This window comes from Strigops habroptila, chromosome 9 (genome assembly GCF_004027225.2).
Source record: "Strigops habroptila isolate Jane chromosome 9, bStrHab1.2.pri, whole genome shotgun sequence".
Lineage (NCBI taxonomy): Eukaryota > Metazoa > Chordata > Aves > Psittaciformes > Psittacidae > Strigops > Strigops habroptila.
This window is the reverse complement of record NC_044285.2, coordinates 32127932-32149551: the sequence shown is the minus strand read 5'-3', so window position 1 is coordinate 32149551 and position 21620 is coordinate 32127932. Positions and strand designations below refer to the sequence as shown.

The 21620-nt window shown below is 39.2% G+C and overlaps 1 protein-coding gene across 5 annotated transcripts in view; it reads right to left on the bottom strand.

The window, feature by feature from the left end:
• Positions 1–21620, bottom strand: part of AFF2 (AF4/FMR2 family member 2) — a 342188-nt gene that overhangs the window by 302706 nt on the left and 17862 nt on the right. The window contains exon 1 of one of the 5 annotated variants that reach the window (XM_030498548.1): positions 4613–4756. The exons of the other annotated variants lie outside the window; for them this stretch is intronic. The gene's annotated coding sequence lies outside the window, so the exon portion shown is untranslated. Of the gene's footprint in view, positions 1–4612; positions 4757–21620 lie in introns of those variants that run through there. 5 annotated transcript variants of the gene reach the window in all.

Genomic DNA, 21620 nt, shown 5'->3' with positions numbered 1-21620 from the left:
GTCTTTACTGGTCAGGTAATGACCAGCTAAAGGAGTTAAGGGCCCGAGGCAAAGCACTCTAATAAAACTCTGGATGCAGCATGTGTTGGTTCCTCCAAATTCTATTAGGAAAGAGAAGCGTAAAGGGTAATGAAAGACATGTCCAAGAGGCACTCATATCAGCCCTCTCATTTTATATTTGGCATAACACACATGGCCTTATTCCAGCGGCACAAATCATTCCTTGTTTATACTACCACCTATCATGGAGAAGAGCAGTAACTACAGCCGAAAATGGGCAGTCATGATGTTAAGGACCCTGTTGCTCTGGGCAAATAAACCTTCCTCCAACTGAAGGAACCAGTCCTACTATTTGAGCACCCAGTATCCTTTGCCCCTACAGAGAACACTAGTTCAAAAGAAAACAAGGGAGCCAATACGCTGCCAGACATTTCAGCCAGTCCTAAATCCTACTCTAGTAGTATTTAGGATGGAGGGGATTAAGTGTGTTCCGTATTCCTATGCAATTCTACTTGACTGTGAATGTCCACTTGCTTTTTAGTGTTTGCATTATGAGGAAAGACATATTAAAACAGGAGTTTAATATTGATACCTCCACTCTGAGACAGAACAGCTGTATATATATACTTGCCAGTAAATTAGAAGCCAGGGGTTGCAACAGTACTCAGGGCCTCACTCTTGGCTTCAGAGGCAGGTAAAACACTCAGGCCCACATAACCGCATCTCACTATTACAGCCCCACAGCATCATCGATTTTGGTCCTGATTTATGGCATCATTTGTTCTTGATAAGAGCCACTTGCCAGCACTTCTCAGAAAGAAGTAAAATACAATCTAAGACTGGAAATTAGAAAGAAGAGAGGGTAAGAGACCAAGATCTGCTAGAAAAATGTCCAGAGATTCCTGCATTGCAGGAGGAGACATTCTAGGTACAAGCACATTTATTTGCTCAGCTTTTATTACTGTCTCATCAGTAGTAAAATGAGGATAAAGAGCATTCTGATGACTTAGTCAGAAAGTTGTTTAATTTTACTCTCACTTCTATGGCTATAGTAAATTTCAAATGTTTATTTTAAAAACTACTCTGTAGTTTTACATGACTAGTTATAATAGCTTCTTTAGAGTATTTCCAAATTTTTGTGTAAACAGCCTTTTAAGCCATGTTCAAGGCTTATTTCAGACCTTAACAATCCTTCAGACCCATTGCAGATAATCATATAAAAACACATTAAGCCAAATTTAAGTTTAACTCCTATACTGAGTAGAAAAAAGGTGGCTTCACATGTACCCCTTCCAATTTTCAAGGTCAGGTATCTCGGGGCTTTATTTCAGACCGTCTGAAGTGATCACAACACAGTTTCGGCATTTATTGAACCGAAATTTTCCATCAAAATCGGGCAGAGTAGAAAACATAGACAAGATTAAACAGATACAATTATTTCTACAGCTATATACTTTGAAGGCCTAAGGATACAAAAAATAAAATTCAGGCCCTAACTAAACGTTTATTCTGTGCATGCAGCACAAAGCCTGAATCCAAACCAGGAGATTTATTAATTTTTTAGAGCAAAATTATAAACTTTTGCAACACAGGGTTAACAGCAAAAGTGCTGACACAACAGTAAGTATATAGTGGCGCCTGCAAGCAGCGCTATAATTAATCTAAGTGTACTGTCATTACATTAAATGCTGCTTCTGCAGGATCATTCCATTCACTTTTTCTCAGATAACATGCAGTTTATTTCCAATCATGTACATTTCCAGCTGTGGCATGATTTGCTAAAGAAACATTAGGTCTTGAAGCAATATCTTAATCAAATCAGAATTTTCTTCTGTAAAACAAATCTTTAGCTTTAGGAGAATTAGTAACATCTAATGCCTTAGGATAGAGATGTGAAACTGTGAGCTGAAAAATGCACTGCTGGAGACCATACTCAGCCTCCTTGCTTCTAGCCATTTACAAGTACATCTATCTAACCTCCTACCTACACACCTACACTTTATATGGTCATAAACCACCAATGCAATATCTAAATTATACCCTGAAAACTCCAGGTTTGAAATGGGTTGTATGAAAATTCACCTCATGTGGTTTATTCATTTCTGCAGGAATAGAAGGCCCTGATTCCTTTTGGATGGAACTCATTTAAACAAAGCCCAACAGCAAACACCCATAAATTAAAGCATTATTGGTATTTATGCAGAGACACATGTAAACTGAGGGTGTTCTGTGTAAAAGGCTTAAAAAAGGAGAAGTAGAATCTTTAACGTGAAAAACTAACTGCATTTACAAAGTTATTAAGTACTTTGTGACCTAATACTTTCAAATACATATACAAGGGAAAGAAAAAATGGTATCATGTCTGGAAATCTGTTTATTCACATGTATTTAAGGTTTTTCCCCTACTGCTTCCCACATTCACTGAAGTCATACTGTCTTAATAAACTAAGAAAATACGGGAACAGAATGAATTTTTCACTACATCTATCTGAATCTGGTAATTTATAATGGATAGACATCTATCCAGATTACATTCACTTTACTTCAGTGTAAGCTATAAGCTACATTTGAAACAATTGTCTGCTTCAGGAACTTTATAACCAAACTATTTTGATTATGTTTACAGATTTGAAGTACATATACCAGAATTACTCATTCTTAACTTTTGATATGCAGGTCATTGATTAAAGATCAACCAGAATTCTACAGCAAGATTTCTATAATAGCAATATTAACACAGAATTTGTATCCTTTACTAATGTAAATCACTTTGTAAAACTGTTAAGACCCTTCAGTGTAGTGCTGAGTAAATTCATATACAGAAACTGAAAAAAACCCACACTGAGTCAATGGCAAGACGAGAAGCCATGGCCACAGGACCAGCACAAACCATTGAGTTATTCAGCATCTTCACCCTTTGCAAACAGCCAAGTTGCAACAGTGAGAATTAGACAAAACATCTTCAGAACAACATGTGTTTAAAAGACATGAACACCATCTAGCAGATGCAGCACAATCGTTCATGCTAAGGCCATTGTGATGCAAAGTCAAGTTATGTTTCTCCACCAATAAATGTATTTCATCTAGTAACAAAGAATATCGCAGTACTCATACATACACATATATACTCAGAAAAACCACAAAACATGGCTGATGACTACTCTACATTTCAAGAGTGAATAATGATTACATACATATGGTCCTAACCTATAGTGTGTCGAAACCTAGAGCAAAGTCATATTAACAAAGTAGTCATACTTATTCTTTCATATCTACAGATGGCAGTCCACAAATATTTTAATTTAGCAGTAATTTTGCTCCCCTCCTTGTGTTGGCAGTGGCATTCAGGCAGACAGACCAGGAAATTAATCTGGCTGCAAAGTAATTTCCCTCCCTCCCATTCCCACATCACCCCAGAATAAATGAATAAATAAATAAATAAACAAATAAACAAATAAGAGAATGCTTTCGGCAGGATGATTTGCTTTATCTGAGTCACAACATGACATCCTAAAAGCCAGCACCAGCACAAGGCAGACAGAACAAATGCATAGCTGGGGTAAAGCTGGAAGGTAGGATAGCATTTGTCCTGGCAGCCTGCGTGTGTTAAGATTTCAAGTGAATGAAGAAATTGACACCTAAAATTGACAGTGTCTAGGCTGAGGATATTTTACAGACGCTTAAAAAATATCCAAGGTTCATTACCTCTTACGTCTTTTCAGGCTCTCCAACTCCCACTTTAGAAATCCAAACTACCTCTGGCTCCGATAACCACACGAAAAACATCGCTGTAACAACTAACAACATTACCATGTCCTTGGTGCCAGCCAGCAGTAGCACATCAGGCTGTTACTATAGAATTAGAATGGCCTAGCTATGCCAGCTCTGTTACAGCTTGTAGGCATACCTGTAGTAAGGAAAATTAAATAACATCTACAGAACGTACTTATGGAGCCCACCAATTTGCTTGGTGGGACAATTCCTTTAAGTATAGAGACCGCCAGAAAGCTGCTGAGGAGGAAGATCTGAAGCCAATGCCCTAAAACATTCAGAAAAGAGGTGACCAAGGGTACACTGTCCCCTGGTGACTGAAGATAGATGCCAGCACTAAGAGGCCAGGTAGTTAAATTGTGTGGCAGGTCACATTCCACCTCTAGCCACACCTGGCTAACCCTCCACATCACTATGTCACAAGCATGCCTGAGAGCATAGATGAGTGCAGCAGGTTTTGGGAGCCACAGACAGGTTCTCAGCTACTGCCTCCACATCCACTTCATCCACCTTCACACTTTTAACATCCTTTTCTCAACAGTGTGAAAGATCTGCTAAACCCAAAAGGAGCAAATGACACTGAGAAACAACTCTGGACACAAAGCACCCCACTGTGGTATGTAAGTCATGTTCACATAGGTCCTGATGAACCTCGCAGGCAATGCACATGCTCCCGTGTTACAACAGCAGCTCATATCTGTCAGCAAAGACTATACATAGTGATCCTGATTATTCTGTCCAATTCCTGTCTACTGGAAAACATACAAACGCTTCCAAGCAAAGACCCAACCAATCCCCTTCAGGTGACTCCCAGGCCACAAGGCTGCAGGATCAGACTTACTTCTGGCGCTGTGACTGCTGCATTTTCGCTTGTGTTGTCGCTCATTGTGTTGTAGGCGGGTGCATAAGGCCGGTTTCTTCAGGATACCCTCTCCCAGGCGAGGGCAGCAGGCTCTGCCCCCTCAAGGTGCCAGGAGCCCCAAAGCCATGCTCTCTCTGTCACCAGGGTATTAGAGAAAAGCCAAAGCACCATTAAGGCAGAAACATTTTGTTGAGGGTTTTGTCAGTTTTAAGGAAATGAGATGGGCTCAGATGTCTTGCATCAGGAGAGGGCTGTAGGCACTAGATCATTAGTGGGCAGATACAGCCCTGAGTCAGAGCCTTATGCCAGCCCTAAAAGGCAGGAGCTCAAACATCATCGTGGATCTTGCGTTTGCTAGTGGCTAAATCTAGTGATTAGTCAGCACCGAGAGCTGCTGAATCACTCTTCAAAGGCACCTATCTCCCTGCTTACATCAGCGAGGCGGGCACCACACTTCACTTAAATAGTCTGGGCTGTCCATCCACGGCCAGTACCCTCTTACCACGCTTGCACAATGCCTGAACTATGGTACATAAGCCTGAGCTCTGACTTACCAGAATATGCATGCTAATAAAATAATAATATTGACATGCATAACAAAAAGAATCATATGACTATTGTGTTCATATAATTTTTCTGATAATTAGAAATGTAATGTAATATTTATCTTCTGTCTTAACAATCATGAATATATTTAAACATCTTTTAAAGTTCTTTTCAATTCAGATTCTATCTCTCATTATTAATTGTTTGGCTATTAATTATTTTGGATTAAATGAGTGTAGGCATTGATATTCATAGAACAAAACTTACACAGGAAGCAGATGAGACAATTAGCATGAATTACTTCAGTAAGCCCAAACTCCCCAAAATCTCTGCATCATAAAAAATTGCCTTTGATTAAAAAAAAAAAAAGGCAAGATTAAAATCATATTTTCTTACTGTAATTCTTTAACATTTTTACTGATCGTGACGGACTTCACCTGGCTAAATCTGAATTCTGTCAACTCTCATTGTAACAAAACCCAGTCTTAGAGATAAGGGGCTCTCCACAGGGGCCAAACAAAAGCAAATCAATATTTTCTAGCTAAAGGACAATCTCTGAGTCAAGATCTGTGTGAGGAAAATCTTTAGCCAATTCTTAGAGGAAACTAACTACTTGGAAATACGTAATAAGCAATTAAACATATTGCTTCAGAATTTAGCAGGATTTTTAAAATGTGGCACTTATTTTCTCATGCTACTGGATGAAAATAAGTGTCAGCAGCACTTAAAAATGAGGCACACAACAGAAAATACTTGTGAAATAGAAACATTAATGAAGACAAAATTCTGCTCCTTACTGATGGAACCGGACAAAAGGCATATTGGTGCACAGTGGCTTTGTCCATGACAGAATTTTGGTATTGTTCAAATATCCACTTTGTCAGAAAATGGCTGTTAAGCCCTGTGCAAAGAATATCTTTGACAATTTTCTTCCTTTTTGTTTCCTTTTTAGATCTGAAATCAATTAAACAATAATTAAGAATTGATTTTGGAATGCTTAATCCTGCACATTTGTGCAATTTTTTAAATTTGGGGTTTGGGTGTTTGGGTTGGTTTTTTTTTTTTTGCTTCTGAGGAGACTTAAATATAATTGAACAAAATCCCCAGGACTTTTCTTCCCAAACAGTGAGATTTACAATAGAGAGGCAAATCCTACTCTCCTTATTTAGAGAGTGTTCCTATCAAAGTCAACAACACTGCAGCATCCTTTAAAAGCAACAGAGCTTACACTGTATCACCCACTGGAGTCAAAAGGAGTGCCAGGAGAATGATAAACAGAGCTATGTTTCCGAAGTACTTTAACACCTAAACAGAGGCAAATTAGAAACACTTAGGGGAGGTGTGTATAAGTAAGGTTAATCCAATTCCACAGAACGTTGCAGTTCAGTTCAGATCTCCAATCTGTCCACTCACAGTGTGGCAAAAAGTCAATATATGTATTTCAAGAACTATCAGTAACTTCCCCGCTAAATCCTGGTGGTACTACAAACATGTGAGACTTCCAAAAGATGCAAGTTACATCAAATAAACAGAAACATCTAATATGTCCATCCTTGAAGGCTGTGAGAAGGACCTCATCTGACCACGAGAGGGAGAACTGAATCGTACACGTTTTTTATTCACATGTACTTCCATGTCAAACCAAGCTCTTAAGAACTGCATTAACAAGTTCTGTATAGCCAGGTGAGCCACCCCATAGCACTGAGATTCCTGCCTTCACGCACTTAAGAGAGGGGGAACAAAACCAAATCCCAGAACCTCTCTTTCATTGATGGATGTTGAAGCACAGTCAGGAATGGTGGAGTCACAAGGGAAACAACATTTGAAGACAAGCAGGGTCTGAGTTTTCATAAGAAACTTAGGAAAGACTCAGGAAAGCTGTAACTGAGACTTTTTTTCAGATTCCGTTGTGCTTTGTGGTTTTCACCTCAAAATAAGATACTGGTGCATACTCTTGGGGCTACCTATTTCTGTAGTCCCACTTCACACACGCCACTGGTGCTCCAATGTCTGTGCAAGTGGCTGGCTGATTTTGACATAGGCTTTTAGACACTAGGTTTAGCTTTTAACACTCCTGCCAGTTTGGATTTTGCCTACTGAAAAGTCTCCTACTCCTCACATGGAAGATGGCAACAATTATGACCAGAGTCCCAAAAAATTTAGAGGCTCCCAATGATAAGTATTTTCCACGAAAAACGTGGGACACTGAACGCTGAACTTTTCCTCCAGTCTGCAGACCCAGAGTTTCCTGATAACCCCTTTCAGGCATGCTGCAAAGTTCATCTGTTTTTTGGCCACTGTAGAAATCACAGACTGAGAGATGTATGAGGCTGTCGTGAGAGGTTTATGTTTATTACATTTATTGCTGCTGATAGCAATAACTAAGAGCAGTCCCCGCTGTACAAGACTTTGCAGATCTGCAATAAGTTCCTATGTTCTGCTTGTGTTTCTGTGCTTGGAGAAGTGCAGAGTAATGGAAGTAAATAAATAAATTACAACATGTGGGTTTTTTCACCCAGCTTCAAAACACAGTCCTATTCCTCATTTTTCAGGATCAACCATTACTCATGCTCACTCCTGAGGATTGGTTTTATTTACAAAAGAACTCATAACCATATGACAAAGTCTATCTCAAAGCCTCCCTATGTTATTTGTGACTGGAATGATCACAGACCATTTATGAGAAATTTGAGGCAGTATTAAGTATAGAGCATATTTTGGTTGTTGGCCAGGATGTCTGGACCTTTTACTGTACTCAAATATATTATGCTAATCTCCACACACTGAAGGGAAATGGGAAAAAGCTCTGTTCAAGCAAGGAACGTCACAGCAGATGTGACTGGGTCCTAAACCTTACTTGTCAGCAGACAGATCTGGAAACCCCATCCCAAGCCAATAGTAGTTTCTTACTCCACTGATGTGTAATGAACAGCTACTGATCTCATCACCAAAACAACAATACAAGATTTACATTCTGCTGCTTCTGAGGCACACAGTTATTTTTGTCTCTTGTATTTTGAATTCCTTTTTCTTTTTAGAACATGGCTAAAATCTAATCCTACATATGGAAACTACTTACAAAAGCCAGCTTCCATCTGACATGCAACAGCAATATGGGAACACCTGAGCCACATTTACTATGCCACTGCAGCTACAACACAATTAATGAGCTGACCTATCTGAGAAGGGAGTCAAAATAAACTTCTCCTGCACAATAAGGAAAGCTTTGTTCAGAAACAGGTCTGTTTATATCATTTTGTATTATAAAGTTGTACATACTTAAGCACAGGAGAGAGCATTTTGAAATCCAAGACACAGAAAACCAATTGCCATTAAATTACTATTCCACAGCTGTACTGAACCTAGGAATACCACAGCTGACCAGCCCATTTTCCAACTGTGTGGAAAAACCAGCTGCAACTAGATCACCCTGTGTGATGCTGTGAACAGGCATCTTCAGAACATACAGGTATACTGTACATATGTGGTAATATACATGTCATACACTGTGCATATATGTATACATCACGTATATACATCTCTCCTGTATTATCATCCAGAGTATAAACAATACCAGCATCTACAGAGGTGTGTATACACCTACATGAGTTCTCCAAAGCCTGAGAACACTCCCTAGCACACACTCAGCACCTGTTTATGGACAGTGTATTCTAGATGTGCAAAATGCACTCAAAGTGGCAGGGCCGGTATGTCCCCCAAGCTATGGGGAGGGGCTGGGCAGGGCAGCAGGGCTGGCACATCTCTTCAGTGTCCCTACAGCAGGGCATGCCAGACAGGGCTGGAAGGCACAACCACCACTCCACCTCCCTCATCAAAGGGTTTGTTCATAGGCAAAAGGAGAAAGTTCCTGTCCTGCCTGCACTGACACAGTCAAATCCATTTATTTAAGTGGGTGCTTTATGGAAGCTCAAAAATCTGCGAAGAAGTTTTAATGAGTTTTGCAAGTCCTGCTCAAAGCATAAGTTCTCAACGGACCAAGTCAAGTCAGCCAGTGATACTAGAAAATACCAATACTAGCACTTCTGATAAGCAGGTTAACCTGTAATGCTTCAACTACTATCCCTGGTGTCACCAACTGCTTCATCCTGAGTGTAATTGACTCCATGGGAAAACAAAAGCAGGGATTTTGTTTTGTTTTGACAAATCCACTGCAAGGCACCACACTAAGGTGCCAAAGGCTACTTTGTATTTACAATGCTGATGATACGCAAAACTCAGAAGTTTCCTGACCTCAAGTACAAACACAACATGAAAGGTGATACATCAAACTGACACTATCACAGCTAAGTTAAAAAAAAAAGGAAGAAAAGAAAAACACCTCAGATTTATCCCAGGCTTGCCTGCGTCGCATAAATACTAACATCAAGCTATGCAGGCTTTGTTATATCACTGCTTAAAAGTTCTGTGATACAGCACAAGGGCAAAACAGTCCAGAGCCAAATAGAAAGTGTTTCCAAACATACAACTATAAGAAGAGGAAGAAGCCTGATGAAGCTGGAAAAAAACTTTAAGTTCACAGAAGCAACAGCACATTCAGGCCTCCATTACCCTCCCTTCATCTCTGTGCCTCATCTTACCTCCTACCTGCAGGCTGTCGGCACCCCTCTGTTTATCGTCCCTACACCTTTTTTTCCACTGTACCCTTGTGTATGTGTAAGCCCTATCCCTGGCACAGTTTCAAAGGATTTCAAGCAAGCCCTTAAAACGTGCACCTTCCAGAAAGCATCTGAACCCCTGGCTTCTTTCAACTGACGTATTAACAAAACCACTCTTTGAAAGCCCAAAATGAAACAGGCTTTTCCCTCCCACCCCCCAAAAAATTCCTGTTGGTTACCTGGAATCAAATTGTTCCCATACTCAGAATTGAGGTCAACCCCTCTGTACATTTTGGGTATTTTAATTGTTAAGAAAGAGCACTCATCTGTTTTGAGCCGTAACTCAATCAGATCCATCAGCACAGGCCAAAAGCTGCTCCAGGACACTCCAGCACCACTGAGGCAAAAGGGAAATTGTTTTATAAGAAAGAAGAGAAAGATAAAAATAGCACTTCACAGTATCTAAACCAAAGTAGTAGCAAAGAGAAAATTTTGCAGCTGTAATTGTAAATAATACCTGAATGACCCATTAGAAGAAACACACTAAAATAAGTCAGTGACTTCACAAAAGATAAAAGCATTGATCATAAGTGAGCATATAGTAAAAGCAGACATTTATTGAAAAAGTTCTGTAGTGCTTTCTATATCCTTCCACCCAGAACAGACCAGTCGTGAATATTTTGAAAATATTACTGTTGATAGCACAGAGGTAGTATTGCATTTCCTCCAAAGAACATACATTTGAATAACAGAATTTCTAATATGAGCTCTGTATCGTAATTTAATTTAACCATGAAACCAATTTCTGTCTTCAACATTTTATGTTTTACAGTATGAAACAGAACATTATTTGCTGTAATGTAGTTTATTTAACCTTAACCTGATGTGGTGCAACAGTGAATACAGATACACTCAAAATGTTAATAATATGACACGCTGAGCTGATTAAAATTTCAATTGTGTTTCCTCCATCCTCTTTGGAAAGTTAATGAATTAATGAATCTTTAAAGGACAGTCGGGGAGGCCTTAAAAAGAAGATGCCTTTTTGAGTAAGGAGAGAAAGTGGCAGATTACAACTTAATGGCTTCAGAATAATGGTAATTTCCCTATTTTCTTCACTTGCCTTAGCTCAGCTAATGGCTTCATTAGTGTCCACACTCTCCAACGAATAATAGAGGACCATGTCACATCCATCTTAGTCACATCACAATAAAACCATTAAATACAATTCAGCTACCTGCCTTCTGCCAGTCTGGGCTATGAGGCAGAATTAGCAGCACAATCAATACGGAATCCTGTTATTAGATTCTTTTTCTTTTAAAAAGAAATGTATCACCAGGTATAATCATGCATTGCTATTTAACTGTAGTGCAAATTTTATGCTGATTAGATAACCACAATTACTCAGAAGGGACATAAAATGAAGGGGAAAAAAATCTGCTTACTTTGCACCTATTGATCAAAAAAAAAAAAAAAAAAAAAAATCCCAACCAAAAACCCAACCAAAATTCCACCTCTTTATTTGATAAAATTGATGGATTACCTCAAAGTCAGCACAGATTAGTCAAATTCTTCCTGACATCCCCTATACCAAATCATTTGCCTAACCAGGCTAATTAGGCAACTGAAGACCTCCTTGGTTTAGCTACCTCTATACTGGAAGAAAAGACTCCATTCAACCAATTAAGATTTTTGAAGGGAAAAAAAAAAAAGCTCCATCAGAAGGCACAAAGACTGATGCAACAAGTTCACAAACTGATGTTAGAACTGTAAAAACAAATGGGAATTACGACTTTTTAAATACTTTAAAGGCTTTTAATTTTCAAAGGAGTGGAATTTCAATTATTTTGTGATCATTAATTTTAAACTGGATTTAAACAGCATTGTTATTCTTTACTCATTATACAGTTTGGCTACTCTATGCAACATGAAATCTCTGTTCAGGCATATTTTTCTCATTATATACATATTTTGTACAACAAACAATCCTCATGCTCTTTAACAATAGTGGTTGAAACATGCACACTTGGCAAAATCTAATGCACAACTACTATTAGCCTCTACTTTTTATCTGTGGAAACCACAGGAGCAAGCTCCAACTTCTACCTAGCTGAACTGCAGCTGGCAGCAACACACAAGTAATAGCAGAAGGAAAATGGCCCATTTAATATATAAGGAAAATCTCAAACGCTTCAGGCAAAATTCTGTTCTCAGATCCATACCACAGATCCTGACTCCAGCGCTCTGCCCCTTCTTGACCTGAGTATCTAATGCTACCAGAAGCTGCTACGGACATGTAGAGGCAGAGGTTTATTGGATCATACCAATCTAAGGCAGGATTTTGCACAAAAGGATTCCTGGACTGATTCTCTAGTTCTCTACGTAACCCTGCCATAACCACATCCAACTGACGTCCAGGAAGAAACTGCTTTGTAAATCTTAGACTACATGACATGCCGGGCATCTGCACTTGTCAGCTGAATAAATTTTTCTGACAACATAAATCTGATCCCACTGAGAAATCTTTTTTAAAATACATTATTGACTAAAAATATTTATATGCAGCACTTTCCCTGTTAGCAAAGGTAATATATTAACTGCCTGCCATTACCACAAGTAACTTTAGGCCTCAGAGAGAATATTTTTGTATGCATGCTACATTATCCATTTTGAATTAAAACATGATGCTGATATTATACTAAATCACAGTTCAAGTCTCAGTCTCAAACAGATCTTGAGTGACACCTGCATTCTAATTTTTTATGAGCAGTTTGTCAATGATTAGACCATAACGAGAAATACTGCTTTCAAAATATGTAGCTACAGGTAAGCATGAAATACCCTCATTTCATATTGTGACTGTTTATCATTTTAGATCTTAGTTGTTATTTTACAAAGGATTAAGTGAATTCCAACAGACAGACAGAAGGGGCACAGAAGATCACCTACTTCTTTCCTACAGTAGGATATTAGAATCTCACATATAAAAATAAACTCACACAACAACCACAAATCAAAACCTCTCAGAGTCAGGCTACCATTGTATTTCTCGGAAGACTTGTTCATAGCTCATTGTGGAAGGATTTACTCCCACTGTCCAAGCAGTCTTGGCCTAAGGAAATTATCATCAGAATGAAGAAAGCAAGCTCCACAAATACATTTGCCTGTGAGACCTCAGAATTTACTTAACAACATCATGGTAGAACCCAACTTTCTATTATACATGTACCCTTTAGGGCACTAATTAATTCTATGACTGGGTACAGAGAGTTTCATCTACAAACAGGGCAAAAACAATGGGTCATAACTCAAGATGCTGTTGGAGCATCAGCATTATAGCATTACCAAGCAGTGGCAAATCCAGATGTGGGTTTGCACAGTATTGCCTGTGTCCTATTTTAAAAAATTTAACATTAAACACACCATTGAAACAGAACATTTTAAAAAATGCAACAGTAATTTTAACATTTACTTTTATAGGCAAGCTTATGAGTTCAAAGTAAACATTTTTCTGCTCAGTGCCCCTTTAAGATTTCCGCATCACTCTCTCTTTCACTTAATTGCCCGTAGGAAGAATATCTTACTGAAAGATAAAAGATGCAGGAGGGAGATTACTATTTGTAGGTAAGTTCGGCAAGAAAGATGCATTTACAACCTTCCTGCTAAAACTACCACACAAACCAGTTTTACACAGAGTACAGGTCCCCTCAGAGTAAGCTTGCTTAGCATGCAAGCACACTATCTGCCTAAACTCTGCTTTTCTGATTAAAGTTTTGTATTTAATTAAAATTGTCTTTAATTAAAATGCAAATATTCTAGGACTTTAACAATAAATTGTTTACACTAGACTGAGAAACAGCCCTCAAAGGCTTTGGGGAAAAAATAGTTTCAATTGCAAGCTGCATATTCAAACTTCACTGCTCAGTGAAAATGGGTAAAGATCCTTTTTTTCTCCTATTGGTCTAATCTTTTTTAAACAAATGGAAGGATATCCCAATTTCTATCTAGAATTCACATAGAAAACAATTCCCAAAGTTACTGGCTGTTGAGCAAGTAATTAGGCCAGTTCAAAACATCTTTTGTGTTTGAAACAATTCCTTTAGCCAATTTTGCTAGGAAATGATACTGACACCACAAAAGAATTGCCAGCTAAATGAATGATAGGCAGAGCCTCTTCACTAAGTGATAACCACGGGTGTGCGCCTGTGTGCACGCAAGGATCCATCTGCACTACCCCTTTGCCAGAAACATCCTGCTAGAGAGGTTCAAAAATAGCCGTTCTGTTTACAAAAGAGAACAGTTTAGATACAGCAGATATATAGCCTGCTCATTTCTTTCTTTAAACACACCCGGAAAGACTCTACACCCTAGGTTTGATTTACTGCAAGGCAGACTATATGCTCTGCAGCATCAACAATACTCTTCTGTATGAAGTGCTGAGACCCCGAGGTGAATTATGCTTATGACCAACTCATAACCATCCTCCATCAGGAATAAAATTGAAGCCTTGTAGTTAATCTGACTTAACCTCCCAAAAATACAACTTCAAAAAGATTAATTTTTTTTTTTTCCCCAGGGAAACTTCAGATTGGGCTCTTAGTACTGTAGTGTAATAACAAAAAATACAACTATGCATGGTTTGGAAAGAAATCCACTCAAAAAAAAAAAAAAGAAAAAAAAAGAAAAAAAAAAAGGTAACTTAAGTAGTGCTTGGAAGGTTTTATGGTTCATTACCAAAATACAGCATTATGCTCATCACCATATCCCTGTTCAAACACTGAAAAGCAGTGATGCAAGATAAATGAGAAAATGGAAGTAACATTTAAAGTTTGAAAAATTCACTTACAGAAGCCAGTGGAAGAAATCATACATGGGAACATTCTAACTGGAACACCCATCTAGAATAATGGTATGAATATGACCCCGATGGAAGTTCCATAAAGTATCCTCATTCTTGCAGAGAAACTCTTACAAAGACCCACTTGCTATAAATTTGAATTTCCTAAATTCACTGCAGATCCGAGAAACCAAAACGAAATAAATTACCACAGTTTGACACCATCTCCTTCATCACAGTAATTCCAGATTTCAGTATAAAAGCCATTACTTAACTTGCACGCCATAATTTACACACTCTTTTACACAATAATTTCTGATCCAAGAAAAGATTCATTTTCCTTTTATAATTATCTTGTGTCAAAGTCTTTAACCTTTTCGTCTGAAAAGCTGGAGCTGGATTCCTTCTGGAAACATATGCCCAGAGCTCAGCTTTGCTCGGCGTGCCACCGCAGGAAGACGCTGGACATCACCAGACAACAGGAGGCAAGAGCAGCCGGTGGCACAGGGCTGCAGAGCAAGGCCACACTGAACACCAAGGCACAAAGGCAACTGTTGAACCTGCCACACTTCTGTATGATTCAACACTAATTTCACAGTTTCTTAAACCTGAGGAACGATAAATAAATTACCTATTTTTAACAGAGCACACAATCACTTTAATGTTTCCACAAACATCCCCCTACAGCAAAATGGCCCAAGTACTGCTGGTTCAAACCACGTACATCAGTGAGTTAAGCGCACCGACCTTCTGCATATGCCTGTTGAAGAATATATTATTCTTCAATATGGCATTTAAACTGAAAGACAGGAGATTTAGATTAGGTATTAGGAAAAAATTCTTCCCTGTGAGGGTGCTGAGGCGCTGGCACAGGGTGCCCAGAGAAGCTGTGGCTGCCCCATCCCTGGCAGTGTTCAAGACCAGGTTGGACACAGGGGCTTGGCGCAACCTGCTCTAGTGGAAGGTGTCCCTGCCCGTGGCAGGGGGTTGGAACTGCATGAGTTTCAAGGCCCCTTCCAACCCAAACCATTCTATGACTCTGTGATTCTACGAAACAAACCTTCATAAAGTGCACTAGTGTCACCTACAACCAATTACCACCACCAGCTGCCTTCCAAACACTCTACAGCAAAAACATTTATTGTAGTGAACAAAACCTGTGTCAGTCCAATGTGAAACTGTACAGCACGAGATCCACCCAAACCACAGTGGTGCGCAACTGCTACTTGATTTGCATAATTTACACAAATGAATGTACATTCAATAATCAGCATTGCGAGAGGAGGCTGGTGTAGCCCAGGCAGCAGGAGCACGCCTCACCCAACATGGCACCCACGCCACAGGAGCCGGTCTCTCTCACAGACCAGGCAGCAGGCACCCAAGTGGGCATCACACCCTTCCCATAACACCAAGTCAAGACACTTCACTCTGGTGTTTCTCCAATGTTATGATAAAAACAGAGCAATAGTCTTACTAAAATTTAGAGTAACTTAACCAGACCCATACATCCTTGCCTTTTCAAAATGGCATTTTCTAATCACAGGTGAGAAGCCAGGGCTGGTTCCAGCAGCTGTGGTCTCGCTTAGGGGCAGGCAGCAGAACACGCCCCTGTAAAGACCAGTAGATACATCACACAGGGCTCACTCTGTCCCACCAGAGTCTGAGGGAACAGGCTCCTACGAGCACGAACCTCTTCAGAACAGCCTGCCCCCAGGTCTGCCCCAATAAACTATTTCTCCAGTGCTGAAGGAGGAGGACAATTGTGTCAGGCAATAACCCTGATCTGAGCCTTGCAGCAGGGGCTGTGATACACAGCAAGGGACACCAGCATCCCTGATGCTACCACACACTTATCTGGCCTCACCCATGCGTCTGATTTCCTTCATTTTATGGGAACACACACCACCGCATCAAGGGCAAGAGAGATGATTTTGTATGACTACACGGACTGTTAGGACTTCCTTCCAGCTCAAGGTGTCCAGTAAAATGAAGGAAAAAAACCCCAACCTATTTTAAGTGGTACAACAACTACATTCCCAAGAAAGTACCACTCTGTTACAAGGTCAGCAATTAGTTCTTCCTTTCAGGAACCTTTCCTGCCCGAGGAACAGACTGTTCATTTTTATCCTGTTTCCAATTTACGCGCTGGCAGAGGTGCATGAGAAGTCTCTAGCAATGAAGTTGCAAACCCACATCAGTATAAATTTCCTTTTTGAGAAGTTTCAATCGTGTTTTATCAGAGACCGGCGGCTGTGCTGAGGAAAGCCTATAATGATTTTCTCTTTTTCAGGCTTATTCTAGAATTGCATCTATTTTGGGGTTTTGTTTAGATCTGTCGCAGCTTTTATACCGTTGATCATGTTGTTTTTCTAACCCGCCCTGAACATCTGTTGGCTCTTTCTGAAGCTGCATAATCCTGGGAGTTTTTTTCTCTTATGTATTCCACTGCTATCAACTGGCTGTTATTCTTGTTTTTATTTTTCAGCACACATTTTATTTCTTTTAATTTGAAAAAAAGAAAACCCCAATTTTTAAAAGTACCGATTCCTTCTGGCCCCATTTTACCCTGCACAACAAATTCATACCTGCCACTGCTTTCATTCTGCTGGTTCGTTGGGTTTCTTGTTTGTTTAAAAAAAAAACCTGAATCAACATAAAAAAATCAGCTCACAGCAGACCTAAAGGTGGAGTGAGAAGACGATGAAGGATCTTCTTTTCTTAATGATAAAAATCAGTACTTATAAAAGATGCCAGGCTGGCAGCCCTGCAGAGAACAGAGCATACACCGTTTAACCACAAACCAGACACACACGGCAGGACCAGCAGGACCACTGCAAGCACTGAAAGGGGAAATAACAGTCAAACCTTGGCCTCCTCACTGGGGCTGCCAGTGAGGGCAATAATTAGTGCCAAGTGTGGGGGTGGTTTTTCTGACGCTGACACTGGGAACTGTTTGGAGACTACAATTATTTTGCATAGCCTAACAAACAGCTATCAGATGGTAACAGCTTTTGGTCACTACCAGGCTGGACTGCATTCAAACCTAAGAGAGACATGTATCTCCTCAGCCAGCAAGTCTCCTTACCCAGTGATTACAAAGCAAATAAGATTTTGAGGTTGACAAGAGTCCCTTTTAGCAGCATTTGGATTATAAAATTGCTCTGACTCACTGCAGCGTATTGCTCCCTCTTAATTAACAGAGCTGAACTTTGTACATGTCTAGACTTCCTCCTGCAGAATGGCAGATTTTGGCCTTCATGAATATCATTTGAAGTCATATTATTTACAGAGCCTTTATTCATTTCAGTCATTTGTTTCAAACATATTTTCCACAGAAAGAAAATGCACCAACTGCTGGGCCATTTAATCCAAACTTAACAGTTTAGATGTTTTATTCAGCATTTTAAAAAGGATTGTCTTAGGGAATTTTATGTGCCGCATTTCTAATGTTAACTTTACAGATTGTAAAATGCCTTGGGATGCACTAGCATTAAAGGCATTAAGGTACTGCAGGATTTAACAAAATGTGTATTGCACTAAAAAGAACCTTTTATGAAAGCACATACAGATAAAAAAACCACAGTAATGCTAGTGTTTATTAAGAGATGCTCAGATTTATATCTTCAAGCAAAACAATCTTCCTCCTCTACTGCCACTGGCAAAAAATCCTTTCCCAAATTAAAAAATTTTCCACCAGTACTGACATAAAATTGCTGAAATATTATACTTTATGGGAAAATATATTTTCCCATATAAAATTTGATCTTTAGAAAATAAATGGGATTTGCACACAAAAAAAAAAAGGAGAGAAAAAAGTTTGGGGCTTTGGTTTCTTATTTATGGGGGGGTATTTTTTTGTTTTGGGGTTTTGGAGGTGTTGGTTTTGGTTTGTTTTTTTTCAAGTAGACAGGCTTTAAGGATTTCTGGTTTGTGGGTTGGGTTTTTCCCTACTATTTAATAGTCCGAACAAATCAATTAACTATTAATTAGCCTGGCTATTGTTACATGATTTTATGGATACAAAAAAGGACGAATCACACATTTTGATCCATGCTTCCTATTACTATCAAAAAGTTGCATTTCAAATACAAGAAAAAGCTTGTACAGCTAAATCCCTTGACGCGCCTGGAAATCACAGAGTAGGCTTGTACACCAATCACTTATGAGAGAGGATTTAATGTCAGTGGGTGAAGTTCACCACGGCGAGGAGGAACAGCATTAATACAGACAGAGCAGCCTTATCAAAGAGAGGTGGGGTACTGTATCAGGCTTTATCTCCACCCTTTAAATGGGAGGGTGGATTTGATCTTCACCACCTCCCTCCCCATATTCCACCTTTGTAGCACCCAAGTATTCAAGTTCTGTGGTCTCAATCCAGAGACTATTACAGTCTGTTAAAAGAAGTATCAGTTGATTTTAAAAGGCTACAGAGAAAGCCCAAAGAAAGTGTCATGGATTTCAACTCATAGGACTAAACACAAGATCAAAGTTTAAGCGCAGCATATCTACAATATTATTCCAAAAAAAGTAACACTGCTGGAACTCCTATCACTGTCACAACAGAAGAGAAGCAACAACCAACCACTTTATAATGCCTGATCCACCTTTTCATTAAAATTACATTAAAAATAAAATATGGTGAAGAAAGTTGAAAAGCAGCATCTGACTCTACCAAGGAGGGAAGGATTAGATGTCCTTTGCATTCCGAGTATGAAAGTTAACATGGCATCACAATACATACTCAGAGCTTCAGATCTTTTTTGAATGATAGCAATATTTTCTCAAAGGCATTCATTACAAAATAGCCCTCAAACAGATTTCTTTCTCTAGAGCATCTGTAACCCAAAAACATTTCTTACAAATACAGCTGAGAGCATTCATTACATTTATAAGCGAAAACTTTCAGATGACTGGCCTGAAATCCAATAATATTCTCCTGTTTAAAGAAAAACAGTGGAATGATGTCTTCCAATTAGAGTGGGTCATACAACTGAATTAAAGGAAGAAGACACTTTTTTAACTAATGATGCTTTTTAAATACCTATCTCTCATGCCTTTCAAGCACTATGGCATTTTCAGTTACACATCTGTCACATTTTGTTTTCACACAACTGTCTTTTCAACCCAAGTTCAAAGCAAAATCAACCCACACAGCTTAGTTTACATTTTCACCATAGACATCACATCCCCATCTCAGTCCATTCCTCAGCAATGTGCTTCCTCATGAATAAAATTCAGACACCACAGGTTAACAGAGTAACATTTGCCAAGTCACCAAGACCACATTTCAGGTCCTGTAAAACGGAAATATCACTATCCACATATTTAACATCTGCATTCAGCCATATTTCTCAAGTGCTTTATGCATGCATTATTGACAAGACAACGGTTTTACTGAGCAACAACCTACATGGCAGGTTGGAACACACAACCATCCTTTTCCTGTGATGGACCTCAAACTAGGAAGCCTGCAGCTTCCAAACCCCGCTTGCTCCCATAAACTGTACTTTAAGCACTGCTGAGATGCTGATATAGATCTGATTCTTCCCAAACCCATACTCACCCATATGTCTACTAATTCCTATCTAACAAAGATGTCCACCAAAAAGGCTGATGGAGGTATTTCTCCTCTATGCAACTGGACATACAGTACCCCTGATAATCAGGCTGCCAAATGAGGCATGACTGCAGTCACTTAGTTTTACTTTGATGTGGTGTAACGTATAGCTGTTACTACAAATACAGTCCCTTACTTAAACCCAGTGTTTTGCAAACTGCACACCTGTGTAACAACAGAAAAGCAAAGCTGGGGACTCTATGAAGAGCAGTCTTGACTCCCAGATCTGAACATCACATTGACTATCACTGACTGAAACTGCAGCCACATACAGCATCTTTTACCACAACTTCTCTCTTTGTCTATGTATTTATTTTACAGTAATCACTAAAACATCACAGTGTTATCTCTGTATCTATCTCAATATCTGTAATTACTTTCTCTTTTGTAAAAACTAGGACAGGGAGTTGTAGCCCTCAAAGATTACAGATACCCATCTTCCTAAGCCTGACTAAGCCTAAACACACAACAATTATAAGATGGTAAACAGCAGTAATTGTACACTAAACGTCTTTTTAAAGAGCCAAATGTGCTCTTAAAGTTTAACTCCCCCTCACTGCAGCTCTAGAACAAACAGTAAATTAGTGAATGCAAAACTAGGGAAAAAAAAAGAAAAAAAAGAAAAAAGGGAAGAGAAGAGAGAAGAGAGAAGAGAAGAGAAGAGAAGAGAAGAGAAGAGAAGAGAAGAGAAGAGAAGAGAAGAGAAGAGAAGAGAAGAGAAGAGAAAAAGAGAAGAGAAGAGGAAAAAAAGAAAAGAAAAAAGGAAAGGAAAAGGAAGGAAAGAAAGGAAAGGAAAGGAAAGGAAAGGAAAGGAAAGGAAAGGAAAGGAAAGGAAAGGAAAGGAAAGGAAAGGAAAGGAAAGGAAAGGAAAGGAAAGGAAAGGAAAGGAAAGGAAAGGAAAGGAAAGGAAAGGAAAGGAAAGGAAAGGAAAGGAAAGGAAAGGAAAGAAAAGAAAAGAAAAGAAAAGAAAAAGCCCTGCAGCATGTTCCTTGGACAGGAGGTAATTGTAATTTTTCCCTTTTAAGAAAAAAACAAACAAACAAACAAAAAACCCCACAAAAACCAAAAAAACCAACTTTGCAGACATAATGCAGGAGAGCTTCAATAAAGCACTGCATGTAGTAAAAGCATGTGATGATCCTGTAATCCAAAATAAAGTGTAACGTCTGGTAATTACCATGCATTGATAGAAAAGGGAGCACCCAGAGAAATAAGCCACCCTCACCCTGCAAATGACTCCAGCTGCATCCTAATTTCTCAACAGTCAATGTATATTTTAAAACAGGGAGTTATTTGCACCTGTATGTCTCAGTAAAATGCAGTTAGTTTCGTGACCATTATAAGCAACTAAGGCTTCCTCTTTCCACTGGG